The 13,504-nt window shown below is 39.7% G+C and overlaps 1 protein-coding gene across 2 annotated transcripts in view; it reads left to right on the top strand.

Annotated features, from left to right (window-relative positions):
- Positions 1 to 13,504, top strand: part of NPR3 (natriuretic peptide receptor 3) — a 66,601-nt gene that overhangs the window by 23,321 nt on the left and 29,776 nt on the right. The gene's annotated exons all lie outside the window — the stretch shown is intronic.

Genomic DNA, 13,504 nt, shown 5'->3' with positions numbered 1-13,504 from the left:
TTCCAAACAGGGCCTCTCTCGGTTTCTTTAGTTGAAGTACTGCAGGGTCCAGACAGACCTACATTCAGAGCCCGAAGCTAACACTTCTTAGCTGTGTGATCTAGGGCAAATTACACAGTCTCCCTGGTCCAAACTACTCCTCCCTGTTGGGAGGATTACAGAGAATCTACCTGAAGCATCTAGTGTTATCCCCATCAGAAAGCTGGAGCTCCATAAAGGATGCCTCTTTCATACTATTGTTATATTACTCCTGGCTTTATAAGAATTTGCTATCAAGGGCGCCTGGGTGGCTCAGTTGGTTGGGCGACTGCCTTCGGCTCAGGTCATGATCCTGGAGTCCCGGGATCGAGTCCCGCATCGGGCTCCCTGCTCGGCGGGGAGTCTGCTTCTCCCTCTGACCCTCCTCCCTCTCATGCTCTCTGTCTCTCATTCTCTCTCTCTCAAATAAATAAATAAAATCTTTAAAAAAAAAAAAAAAAAAAAAAAAAAAAAAAAAGAATTTGCTATCAAAAGACATAAAGGGTCTTATAAACATGTTTATTCATGTCTTAAGTATTATATATAATACACATATCATTTAAAATACCTTTTGACTTTCTAAATTAGTACTGTCCAGTAGATACATATATATATATATATGTGAGTTGCAAATGTGAGCCACGTATGTAATTTAAATGTAATTTAAAATTTCTAGTAGCTACATTTTTAAAAAGTTAAAATAACCAGGTGAAATTAATTTGAATACTACATTTTATTTAACTCACATAGAAAATGTTCTTTCAAGATTGAATCAATGTAAAAACTATGGATGAGATTATATATTCTTTTTATTGTGTAAAGTCTTCGAAATCCAGTGTGTATTTTACCCTTACAACATATCTTAATTACCTTCGAATGCTCAGTAGCCATGTGTGACTAGTGGCTACCATACTGGACAGTGGGTTCTGAATTATGAAGGAAGTGGAGCTTCTGCAGTAGAGCCCAGATTTGAGGAAACCTACGATAGTATTGTCATCATCCAAATCCTTTGCCTCAGGAATAGGAAAGAATGTAAAGGCACTGAGCATTTTTATGTGGCCTTTTACCTGAAGCTGTTGAAGTTCAAGTGTCACAGTAGAGACTGTCCCACATAATGATACTTTTTGGGCAAAGAAGTGTGTACCTTTGTACCTACTATAAAGATCTATAATATATTCCAAACCAAGTGCTAGTGCTTTAGAGATTAGTTGTGCTTGTAGATTACAATTATACAAATACAATATACAAATTATAATTTTAAGTAGAAATTAGAGCTCAAATAATTTATTTCAATTCTGAACATGTGTCTACTTTTCATATTTTATGTATTTTTTTAAAGATTTATTGATTTATTTTTAGGGGGGAGGGGCAGAGGAAGAGGGAGAGAGAGAATCTCAAGCAGACTCCCTGCTGAGCACAGAGCCCGGGTAGGGGCTGGATCTCTCAATCCTGAGATCATGACCTGAGCCGAATTCGAGCATCAGATGCTGAACTGACTGAACCACCCACGCACGCGCCCCATCGTATTTTATGTGTTTAGTTGGGCTCTTCTGAGTGCCATCGGGTTAGTGTGGACAGGTAGTTGTGGTGAGTATTGTGGAAGAGGGAGATGTGGGAGCCAAAGACCCAGGAGCTGCTCTAGCTGGGACTCACAGGTGCTAGAACTTAATCTAATGCCGTGGGAGACGCTTAACACAGCTAGCGAGGCTTGGTGGTCTTCATTCTAGGGCTCAGCTCTTTCCTAGGTCTTTCTGCTTCTCTTCTTTGTACTAATGGGTTGTCTTACCTGCTTACTTAGAACTTCAGTTCATGACACTCATCACGGGCTCTTCAGCCTCTGCTGTTGATTTCAAATCCAGCACTTCAGCCTCTGCTGTTGATTTCAAATCCAGCAACTTTGGGTGGACTCTTATTAGTTCTAAAATTCACCACTCATTTTTTTAAACAATCACATGACTTGTGAATAGTGACAATTTTGTTTCTTTTCAATTCTTCTCCTATGTATGCTTAATTAAAAGTATACTTCATTAAATTAAGCATATTAAATTAAATTAAATATAACTAATTACATTAAAACTTTTAATGGCACTGGCTAGGATCCCAGTACAGTATTGAATAAAAGCAGTGATAGTGAGCATCCTTGCCTTGTTCTTAACTTTAATATGAGGAACACATAACGGTTTCATATCTGTTCCAAACACCATTTAAGCATAATGTTTAGTGTGGGATTTGGGGGAGAGTCCTTATTAGATTATGGAAGTTCCTTTCTATTCTTTATTGGTGAGGTTTTGTTTTGGCAAAACCATATCTTTTATTAGAATAACTGAAACAAAGGTAGCATAACAAGCATCGGAGTTTATATAATGGACGTTAGGGAAAGGCGATGGACACAGGTTTGTACTGTAGGCACTGTAAATTGTAATATATCCCTGACCCTCTGTCATATATGTTATTACTGCTTTCATCATATTTAGTATGTAGGCAGCAGCCTTGGAAAGGTTGTGATCTTCTCAAAATGCAAAAATTTGAAACTTTAAACTTTGATAGCCTATACTGAAACATTGGGAAGTTGGAGGGGGTATGATTGTTAAAATAAAATTACTACTTTATGTTTTTAATTTATCAAATTTTGATGGATTAATGCCATTTTGTTTCCATAAATCGATCTTTTCCTTCATCTCTCCCTTTTTTCCTCAATCTCCACCTCTTGCACTGTCTTTTTAAAGCTGATTTTTTAATTAAGATAATTGCAGTTTTAAGATGCAGTACAGAGAGATCACTTGTATACATTGCCCAATTTCCCCCATTGGTAACATTTTGGAAATTATATATAAGATCACAATACAGACATTGACACTGACACAATGCATTGACCTTAGTCCTGTGTGTGTGTGTGTGTGTGTAGTATAGAGTGTGCGTGTTAAGTTCCATGCAATTTTATCACCTGTGTAGTTTGGGGTGTTTGAATTTCATCAAATGCCTTTTCTACATCTCCTGAGATAATTAGATGGGTTTTTCTTTATTCTGTTATAATGTACTAAGTTGCATTACCAGATTTTTCTCTTCTCCAGTTTTATTGAGATATAATTGACATATAACATCATATAAGTTTAATATTTGATATATGCATATATGGCAAAATGCTTACCACAGTTAGTTTACTTAACATCCATCACCTTGCATAGTCACAAAATTTTTTTTTTCTGGTGATGAGAAGTTTTATGATCTACTATCTTTGCAACTTTCCAATATACAATACACTATCAATTATAGTCATCACACTTTACATTAAATTCCCAGAACTTATTTATCTTATACCTGAAAGTTTGTAACTTTTAATCACTTCTATTACTAGATTTTTCTAATTTTAAAAATGTCTGCACTGCCGGCATAACTCTGCTCTCTCTACACTTCAAGACTTTGAGCTTTTCCACTTCCCAGGTCATATTCCGGAGAATAAGATTACGGTTGAACGTACGCATGTTTGCCTGGGTGCAGCTTCTTCAGCTGTGTCATCTCAAGGGCTATTGGCAGCCTGTACATTAGCATCTCTGGGTCAAATATCTACTCCTGTTTCCTTCATCTTTGGTGGGTAGTTTGGCGGGTGCATGTGTGTGGTGTGATAGAAAATCAGACTGCTTAGGGCTGGGCTATCATTGGGACTGTATGTGTTGCATGTACTGTAATGGTCTAGTTATTAGTGTATGTGTCTTATGATGATGTTTCTACCATTCCTATGGGTAATATAAAATATATATTTTTAAAAGATGTATTTATTTATTTTGGAGAGAGAGAGAGCGAGAGCAAGTGCTTGTGCGAGTGGGGGGAGGGGCAGAAGGAGAGGGAAAGAATCCCAAAGCAGACTCTCCGCTGAGCGCAGAACCCTATAATGTGGGGCTTGATCACACCACCCTGAGATCATGGGGACCTGAACCAAAATCAGGAGTCGGCCACTTAACCAAGTATGCCACCCAGGCGCCCCTAAAAATATTTTTTTTTAAGTACATTTGTCCTCTTACTAGTGAACCTAGTGGAGACCTACTCCATTCTGATACACCATGTTTTAGGAGAGCCCAGGAGCCACTACCGGAGACAGCGTAGCCTATGTTTAAAATATGTAGGCTGGGGAAGATGTCCATCGACAGATGAATGGATAAAGAAGATGTGGTATGTATATACAATGGAATATTATGCGGCCATCAAAAGGAATGAGATCTTGCCATTTGCAACGACGTGGATGGAACTGGAGGGTATTATGTTGAGCGAAATAAGTCAAACAGAGAAAGACATGTATCATATGATCTCACTGATATGAGGAATTCTTAATTGTAGGAAACAAACTGAGGGTTGCTGGAGTGGGGGGTGGAGTGGGAAGGATGGGGTGACTGGGTGATAGACACTGGGGAGGGTATGTGCTCTGGTAAGCGCTGTGAATTGTGCAAGACTGTTGAATCTCAGATCTGTACCTCTGAAACAAATAATGCAATATATGTTAAGAAAAAAAAAAAGAAGAAGAAGGTAGCGGGAGGGGAAGAATGAAGCGGGGGAAATCGGAGGGGTAGACGAACCATGAGAGACGATGGACTCTGAAAAACAAACTGAGGGTTCTAGAGGGGAGGGGGGTGGGAGGATGGGTTAGCCTGGTGGTGGGTATTGAGGAGGGCACATTCTGCATGGAGCACTGGGTGTTATGCACAAACAATGAATCATGGAACACTTCATCTCAAACTAATGATGTATGGGGATTAACATAAGAATAAAAAAAAAATATGTAGGCTGGGGTTTCATAGACCTGGCGCTGCCTCTTACTGTTCTTATCTTGGGCACATTTCTGGGAAGCTCTGTGCCTTAGTTTACTGACTATAAAATGGGGAAAATAATTTTTAACTGACAAGGCTGTTGAAAGAACTCAAGAATTATATATAAATAATATTTAACACAATGCAAGGCACTTAGTAAATATTTAATGGATGATAGTTGTTATTTCTTTTACTTTTGTTTCTTATACTCCAGACCAATGTACATGATGCTCCTGCATGCCTACAGTATCCAGTACTCCTACTTACCCTTCAGCTCTCAACTCAGGCGCCACCTTCTTAGGACGTGTCTTTCCTGACACTCCAGACTGTCTTAAGGCACTCTGATCCTTCCCGTCATAGCCTTTAGCTATGTGTGGGATTTTCTAATTAAATCTGGCCTCTTCTACCAGACAGTAAACTCTGTGAGAGGAGGTTTCTGTTCATTCTTGCTTCCCCTTGTTGTATGCTTGGTACAAAGGAAGCAGCCAATAAAAATAAACTTTTATTATCATGCTTATTATTTTAGTTATTATTGAACCAGAGGACATCAAATCCAACCTATTCCCAGCACAGTGATAGAAAGGTAGGAACTGAGGCCCAGGCAGGTGAGGTGGCCTTTCCAAATATAACCAGGACGCTGCACTCAATATAACAATGTTGGGTGGTGATGGAATCCTGTGCCTAGACCTTGTTAGGTCCGTAAAGCGAGGAGTTCAGTGTCACTTATACTGTGGGAAATTGTATTGGGGGATAGTAATGGGGATAGTTTTCATAATGGGGATTCTGAAGACCCTCTGGGAGTCATCAGAAATCTCAAATTAGAAGTAAAACTCCACTGGGAGAGGCCCTCAAGTATCAGAGGGGCTCCCAGCGTGGCTAGGACAAGTGTTTGCAAAGTGCCTGCCTGGCCTTCTCTGCTGATTTTTATTGTGTTGCCTACATGGGTGGTGGCTCTCACTTAAGGGCATCTTAATGGGTGTTTGGCCTTTGCCATGTGAGTGGTTCCAGTTCTAGAGCCCTGGTATTTGGTTTTAGAATGTGCTGTGTGGTGGCCGAGCCAAGATTAGTTGCATCCCCTGACTCCTGCCTCAATGACATCAGTCTGACCCTTTTATTAACAACACACCCAATATGGGGGTGAGCCTGTGACCTGAAGATTAAATGTCTTGGGCCCTACAAGTGAGCCTGGCAGGCAACACAGGCTGAAGTCCTTCCTACCTTTTCCTGCACCCTGCTGACCAAATACACACTTTTAAGGTATCAGTTTCTCTTTACTCTTTTACACGCTTTATGAAAGCTGGCCAGAGCTCTGTCTCTTCTTCATCTGCAGCAACCTGTTTTCTTCTGAAGTGTAAATCATTATTTTATAGATCATGAGATACCGTTCATTGAGTGCTCCAGAGAGCATGGCTGTGAGCTTGATTTGTGACATGCAGTGGTCCAATCCTGGGTGAGATCCTCATCACCTAAAAATGCTTAAGCAGGTCTATCCATGGCCATGAGCTCTGGAAGCCCACGAGAGCCACATTTCTATGCCAGCATGGATATAAAACATTATGCACCTCAGTGTAGAACATTCGCATATACTGATGGTACTCACAGAGATGTGGACAATTTATCTTGTAGCAGACCGTATGTGGTGCATATGTGAAAATAACCATGGTCCTAGAGGAATAAAATCAACCACAGTGGAGTGGGTTCACTTAGTTCTTTAGGAGGAAGCTCCTTCCCAATTCATCCAAGTTTCCATGACCTCTTTAAGTGGATAATGGTCTCTTGACTTAGTGTGCATTAACTCTTTATAATTATGTACAGACTTTTGTGTGTAAACAAACATGTGTATATTTCTGGAGAGAGAGGCCAGTACCTCTCACCTGATTCTTAATGGGGTCAGTGTCACAAAGAAGTAAGAATCATTGAATTAGACCTTGGCTAGTCAGCCTACCATTTGCCCAGTTATTGTCTGAAGCTGTATTTTTTCTTATGGATAGGGTACAATGTTGTGCACACACAGCTGCCTTGAAAACTCACTCCCCTGGAAGAAAATGAAGAAACACCTAAATGCTGGAGGATTTCCTAATCTTAAATTCTAAAACCATTAGTTTTATTGCTGAGATGAAAGAGATACCAGGTCATTCCTTCCTTCCTTCATTTTGGACTAGAGAGTCAGTCTAGTCTTTCCAATTCCTAGTGTTTTCACAGTATGTCTTGAAGAGGTAGACTTAAATTTATCCTTGCTACTATTTCTCAGTTTAGACTGAGCCAGTGCTGGAGACATCTTTTCCCCTCTGGCAGCCTGTCTGACTTCTCAGTCGTGTAAATCCCACTCTTGGCCTTGCCCCATTCTCCCTATTGTGTTTGGCACTTCTGAGGCCCATTCACTGGCTGGCTTCGTAAATAGTTGGCTCTGCCTTTGGGTGAAGTTCACCTTCTTCCCCTGATGTTGTTGTTGTTGTTGTTGTTGTTGAAACCAAAATAATACATGACTTTCTAGATTGAATACAATAAACGAAAAAAAGAACCAGATGGAATTAAAAATAAATTTATGGTACTGTAAGAGTTATGGACAGACAGCAGTGTCCTGTTCTTCTCTGCTCCTGGCTTCCATTCCTTAGAGGCAATAATCCTTAATGTTTTTATTGGCTTCTTCTGCTGTTTCCCTCTATACTTCTAAAATAGCTTATTTATGCTGCTGTTTTTGATATGTAAAATCTGGTATCATCTCATTTTTTTTCTAAAATGGAAAGAGATTTAGCTCCTTTACACACTTTCTCTACAAGTACTTCCTTTTCCTCCCATCCTCCCAATATTTTATAACATAGTTTTTAGTTAAAGGTACATTCACAAAGTAAAATTTGAAGAAAAGTACCCCCCCACATTCAGAGCTATTAGTATTATGACCATATATATAATGAACCACATAGCAGAACCATGTGGTGTTTTATGATTACCTTTCCTCTCCTGTGTAGGCTTTTTTCTCTGAATTTAATAATTTCCTTGTTTTTTTATTTGCTTCCGTGTAGTTCTCGTTATGTGATTCTCATTCCCTCATTCTCATTCCCTAGAATGATGTTAATGATTTTTCTTCTTCAGCACTTTGTTTCCTGCTCCAGTTTAGAGTAATTGCTTCCTTTAGTATCAACCTGGAAATGTCCTTCAGTTTTCTCCTGTATTAGTTCCCCTTTTTCTTGGATATCAAATCTCCTTCTTAGTTGAATTTCACCTTAATTTTGAAGAAGATGATATGAGTGGAAAATCTTTTGAGACTTTGAATATTAGAAAACATTTTGTATTATTTTTATATATAATCGATTATTTAGCTGGGTATAAAATTTTAGCTTGAAGATTAATTTTCCCTCAAATTTTGATGTCATTGCTGTATTATTTTGCAGCTTTTGGTATTACCATTCTGATTATTTATCTTTTTCATGTCACTTTTTTTTTCACTCTCTCTAGAAGCCTTTAGTGTTTTCTCTGTATTGTTGATTGTTTAATCAGGGTTTAGTCAGGAAAAACTAGGTAATTCAGCTGAAGGAATTTAATAGGAGAAGCTAACTGTAAGGTGTAAGAAAAGCTGAAATGCCAAATAGAATAGTAAGGCAAGCCAGAAATTAGCAACAGCAAAAGCTGTTACCACTTCCAGAGCTAGAAGGACCAGGAAAGAAATAGTTTTACCAGGACCAAAGAGTTAGGGCTGCTCATAAGAAATGCATCCTCTGCCAGGGATTCTTCCTAAGACGAGATGAGAGAGAAGAGGAAATATCTCGGCTTTTCCCTTCTTCCTGACTCTTCCATCAGTGTTTCCTGTTGGCTGAACCAACCAGAAGTCAGCTGACAAGGAAATGCAGCCTGGAAGACTCATCCTCCTGTGATGTAGAGCAGAGCAAAGCAGATGCAGGGAGGGAAATGGATTGGAGGTCACAGGCAGACAATTGGCTCACTGGGGCTCCCTTTTTTCACAATGATGTGTCTTGGTGTGGGTCTTTTAAAATCTTTGCGCTGATCACTTTGTTTGCTCTTTCCAGAAATTTTAAAGTTGGATGTCGGCCCTTTTCAGTTGATTCTTCAATTTTTTCTCCCATTTTCCTACTCGGCCTTTTTCTTTTCCTTTCTGAGAGACTGCTTCAACTTTATCTTCCAAAGTGTCCATGGAATTTTTAAATTCTGCTATCATATTTTTAATTTCCAAGAGCTCTCTCTTATTCTCTTTCTAAAAAATAGTACCCTGACAATGTTTCCTGGATTCAATATCTTATCTTTCTGCGTATACCCTTTCATCAGTTCTAGATTACATTTCTTTCACATTTTAACTTATCTGAGGTTGGGACCCATTTGATAATTGGTGGACTGTCACAATTTAGTAAGTAGAATTTTTTCTAAGGGAACATAAAACAAAGATGCTTTTTACAATTCTGGTATCTTACTTTTGTTGAGACAAGGTGTTTTTTGTAAGTTTTCTTTTACTTTTTCATTGCTTTTTGAGTTCCTTTTAAAAAATATCACTTTTGATTTCTTTCTTTTTCATATTACAAGGCTTTCTTAAACTATTGGTAACCCTTAGCTATTTATATTTAAGGGGGATCCATGAAAGAGGCTATCTAGAAGGTCTGTGTACATGGGAACTTGTTTAGAGGTAGATTTTATTGTAGGGCAATAAGGTATAGAGCTAGTTTTTTCAAAGGGTTATATGGAATATGATTAGCTGGAGGTTGTTTCTCTTAGGCTTATTGGGTTCATTAAAGAATTCTCCTCCAAATCCCTTCTTGAGAGTTGTAAGGCTTCCCTACATTCTCGGAGAACATGGTGTGGAAGCCTCACCTTTAGGATTGTAGACTTTTCACTTACCTCATTTTCAGTTTTATGCTTCATCTGAGCTCCTCCACCTGTGCCTGATACCTTCCTGTTCAGATCTTTTTTGTGCCAGCACTTTTAGCCAATAAACCTCCTGTTTTCTGTCTGGATGGAAAGGGGCAATTTCTTCTCTGGGTAAGGTGTGGCGGGGGCTGGGGGTGGGGGCAGGGAGGGGCAGGGAGCTGCATTTGAGTTGAAATGATCTGTATACAGACTTTCAACTAATCCCACCATTTTCAATTGCATGGTATCCCTGCCTCCAGAGGTAAATAGTATCTCCAATTCTAGAACTTCTTTACGAGAATTTTTTTTTTAAAGATTTTATTTATTTATTTGACAGAGAGAGACATAACGAGAGAGGGAACACAAGCAGGGGGAGTGGGAGAGGGAGAAGCAGGCTTCCCGCCGATCAGGGAGCCCGATGTGGGGCTCGATCCCAGGACCTGGGACCTTGACCTGAGCCGAAGGCAGACGCTTAACGAGTGAGCCACCCAGGTGCCCCTCGAGAATTCTTTTTTTTTTTTTTTTTTTATTCATGAGAGACAGAGCGAGAGAGAAAGGCAGAGGGAGAAGCAGACTCCCAAGGAGCAGGGAGCCCGATGCGGGACTCGATCCCAGGACCCTGGGATCATGACCTGAGCCGAAGGCAGACGCCTAACCATCTGAGCCACCCAGGCGCCCTGAGAATTCTTTTTTATTGGAGCTCCCTGCCCTGTTCCTGTGCACAGTCTAGTTTTAGTTTCTTGGGTCTATTGTGTCGGTTACCCCTTTCCAGCTTCCAAAATTTTGTTGACATTTCTCATCTACTATTTCCTTCCCATACCCTTTCCACTTACAAGTTTACACCTTAAAAATTTCTTTTATTGTTGTCTTGGTAGGGATTTTGGAGGGAATGTGTGTATTACCAGAAGTTTCCCTGGATTGTTGAATCTCAGGACAATGCAAATATTCAAAGATGGTGATGCCATCTTGTTTTGTATGTTTGTTTGTTTTTTGGTAGTGACAGGTGTGGGAGGTTAATCTCATTATATTCAAAGCAAAGAAGAGAGTTGTGTGTGTTTGAGAGAGGGATCTATCATGTTTCTTTTGGTCCCAAATGCTGTAGCTCCTTTGGAAATTCCTATTTGGTTCTCGTTTCCCTTCTAGTGGCTACTTTTTCTTGACTTACTAGGTTAGTGCTCACTTTTTCACCCTCACAGACATGTCTGCCTTCTGTGATTCTTTAAAAGCAATTATACACAAGCAACATACATTAACAGTAATACTAAGAAAAGGGTTGTTCTTTTACAGGTTTGTTATACTGGTGTATGAAGACCGTCTTTTTTTTATTTTACTTTGGGTCTAGGGCTAAACTCCTCTTACATAGCTTATATACCAGCTTCACTTGAAAAATGATTCTTTTGTACACATACAGGAACATCATCTAGGGATCCTGTTGCCAGTCCAAGTAGAAGTTTAGGTTTTAAAGTAGATTTTTTTAAAAGCCAAGTTGACTCAGTTTAAGGTTAAAAGATGGGATATTTAGGGGTGCCTGGGTGGCTCAGCCGTTAAGTGTCTGCCTTTGGCTCAGGTCATGATCCCAGGGTCCTGGAATGGGGCCCCACATCGGGCTCCCTGCTCAGTGGGAAGCCTGCTTCTCCCTCTCCCACTCCCCCTGCTTGTGTTCCCTCTCTTGCTCTGTCTCTCTCTGTCAAATAAATAAACAGAATCTTAAAAAAAAAAAAAAAGATGGGATATTTAAATAAAAATAATGGGAGCTGTTTGTGTCCTGGCAGGTTATTTGTAATTTATCATAGTGCAGTGGTAGCAATTTAAAACCCTTTCTAGAATCTGTTAGGACTCTTTTATTGTAAAACAAAATACTTCAGAAAAAAAAGTTAAAAAACATTTGAAGATATTAAGAGGGCCCCAATGTCTCAGTTACCTTCCAAAGCAGAGACTGTCTCCTCTGAATGTGATCCAACCCCTACTAATCTCCACTACTGCAGACAGCATTATTCTAGAGCCAAATGCAATCCAGCTGGGAAAGGGCTGTAGGAGAGAAGGCAGACTTCCTGACCATGGACTAGGGCAGTGGACTTGGGCTGAGAAAGTCCTTGGCCAGGTCCCTTCACCTCTTGGAGCTTCCTCTATTATAAAACCAGAGATTTGGGCTACCACCTCAAGGAGCTTTCCCATTCCCAGGTTTCTGTTATTACATATTGAAAGTGTTTTTCTGACTTTGGTCTTAATTTAGAGGCTGCATTTCATTGTCCTTATCTGGGTATGGAATGTACATATCCTTTACTGAAAAATCACAGTGTAACAATCATCACAAGGCCCCCTTGGCGCCCCCCCCCCCCCCATTTTAGGAGACTTATTACAATGTACTATTCTGCTGCTTGTAACCTTACATCAGAATAGTCTCTTGGAAATTTTCATTACTCCAGTTTTTAAGAACAAAGGACCAACTTTTCTTCAGCTTTGAAATGGTCACCATTCTATGGCATGTGTTTGAATATACAAAACTCACCTTTGCATACGTAAGGAATTGCAGTGCTCTGTGTTCAATTTACCTTAGCAAAGACAGAGCTGCAAGTGTAACTTTTGCAAACACAAAATTAGAGCCTAGTTTTTAAGAATGGATCAGAACTGTTTTTTAGTCTTTCTCCAGTGAACCTCAGAAACGGATTTTTGTTGTTACAAAAAGGTGTTCTAGTTATAAATGGATGCGTAGAGTCCATTTTTTTTTTTTTTAATGAAATAATGCTGCATCCTTAGTGCTTTGGCTTTCAAATTCAGTTTCATGCTTCTTAATGCCACCTCTGTTCTTGACTTGGGGTAGAATTTGGTAAATGCTGTTTTTATTTCTAACCAGGTATTCTGAGCAGGGGGTGATTTTATAACCTTGAATATTTGCTCGTTTGAGGTTAGCGGGCCACCCATAGCTTGTTTTTTCTCCTTATTTAAAAGTTGAAAATTTAACTAATTAAACAAATATTCCAGCAGTGTTTGATGCCCAGCAGTATTGTTAGGGAGGTGGGATGTTTATTTGGGCATTGTCTCTCTCCCACGTTTCCCACTGACACTCCAAAATGAAATGGGAGCCTGGGGAGCAGCCGATGTATCTAGCCAAGGTATTTGAACAGAGACAGGTTTAATAAATCATTGTTTAGATAGGCCACACATTACATTTTGGAAAGCCCAAAATGTTGGAAAACCCCGCTCTCATTTCCTTCAATGAGGGGATGGCCTAGCAGTAAAACTGTCTAAACCAGCTGGTATTTTGACACTGGTTTTGCGCAGGAACAGTGTGGGAGGTGACATCAGTTGAAAAGTTATCAGATCATCAATAAAATCTTGGCCGGGCACTTCACCCCCTCTTGCCTTACATAATATCATTTTAATGGACTCTGTATACTCTTACTGAGAGTTTTAAAATTTAGCTCTTCAGTAAAAGTCATGAAAGCAGAAAATGCAGCTGATGGATGCAAGCTGTATTTGCCCCACTTCTGGTGAGATGGTGCGTATTTTGTGTCTGCCAGAGATGCATCAGAATAGAGGAGGACCTCCCCCCACCGCCCACCGGCCAGCTCCCTTTTTTGTCCTCACCCCCTTTCTTTAAAGCCAGCCAGGGAATAATTTGTCCAAATGAAAAGGCCCTTTCAGGCACTGGAGAGCTTTGCTAATTGTATTTGAAAGAGTAAAAGTGAACCACAAGTTGGCTTTTAACAACAGAAAAATAATGAGTTCACATGCCAACATATTAATAAGGTTAGTTTTATTAGGAAAATGTAATCAGGCAGACAGTGGCACTGCGAAAGGAGTGGCTTATTAAAAGCCATTCTTTGTGCTAG

This window comes from Neomonachus schauinslandi, chromosome 7, assembly GCF_002201575.2.
Source record: "Neomonachus schauinslandi chromosome 7, ASM220157v2, whole genome shotgun sequence".
NCBI classification, from domain to species: Eukaryota; Metazoa; Chordata; class Mammalia; order Carnivora; family Phocidae; genus Neomonachus; species Neomonachus schauinslandi.
The sequence above is the reverse complement of the archived record's forward strand: the minus strand, read 5'-3'. Positions and strand labels throughout refer to the sequence as shown.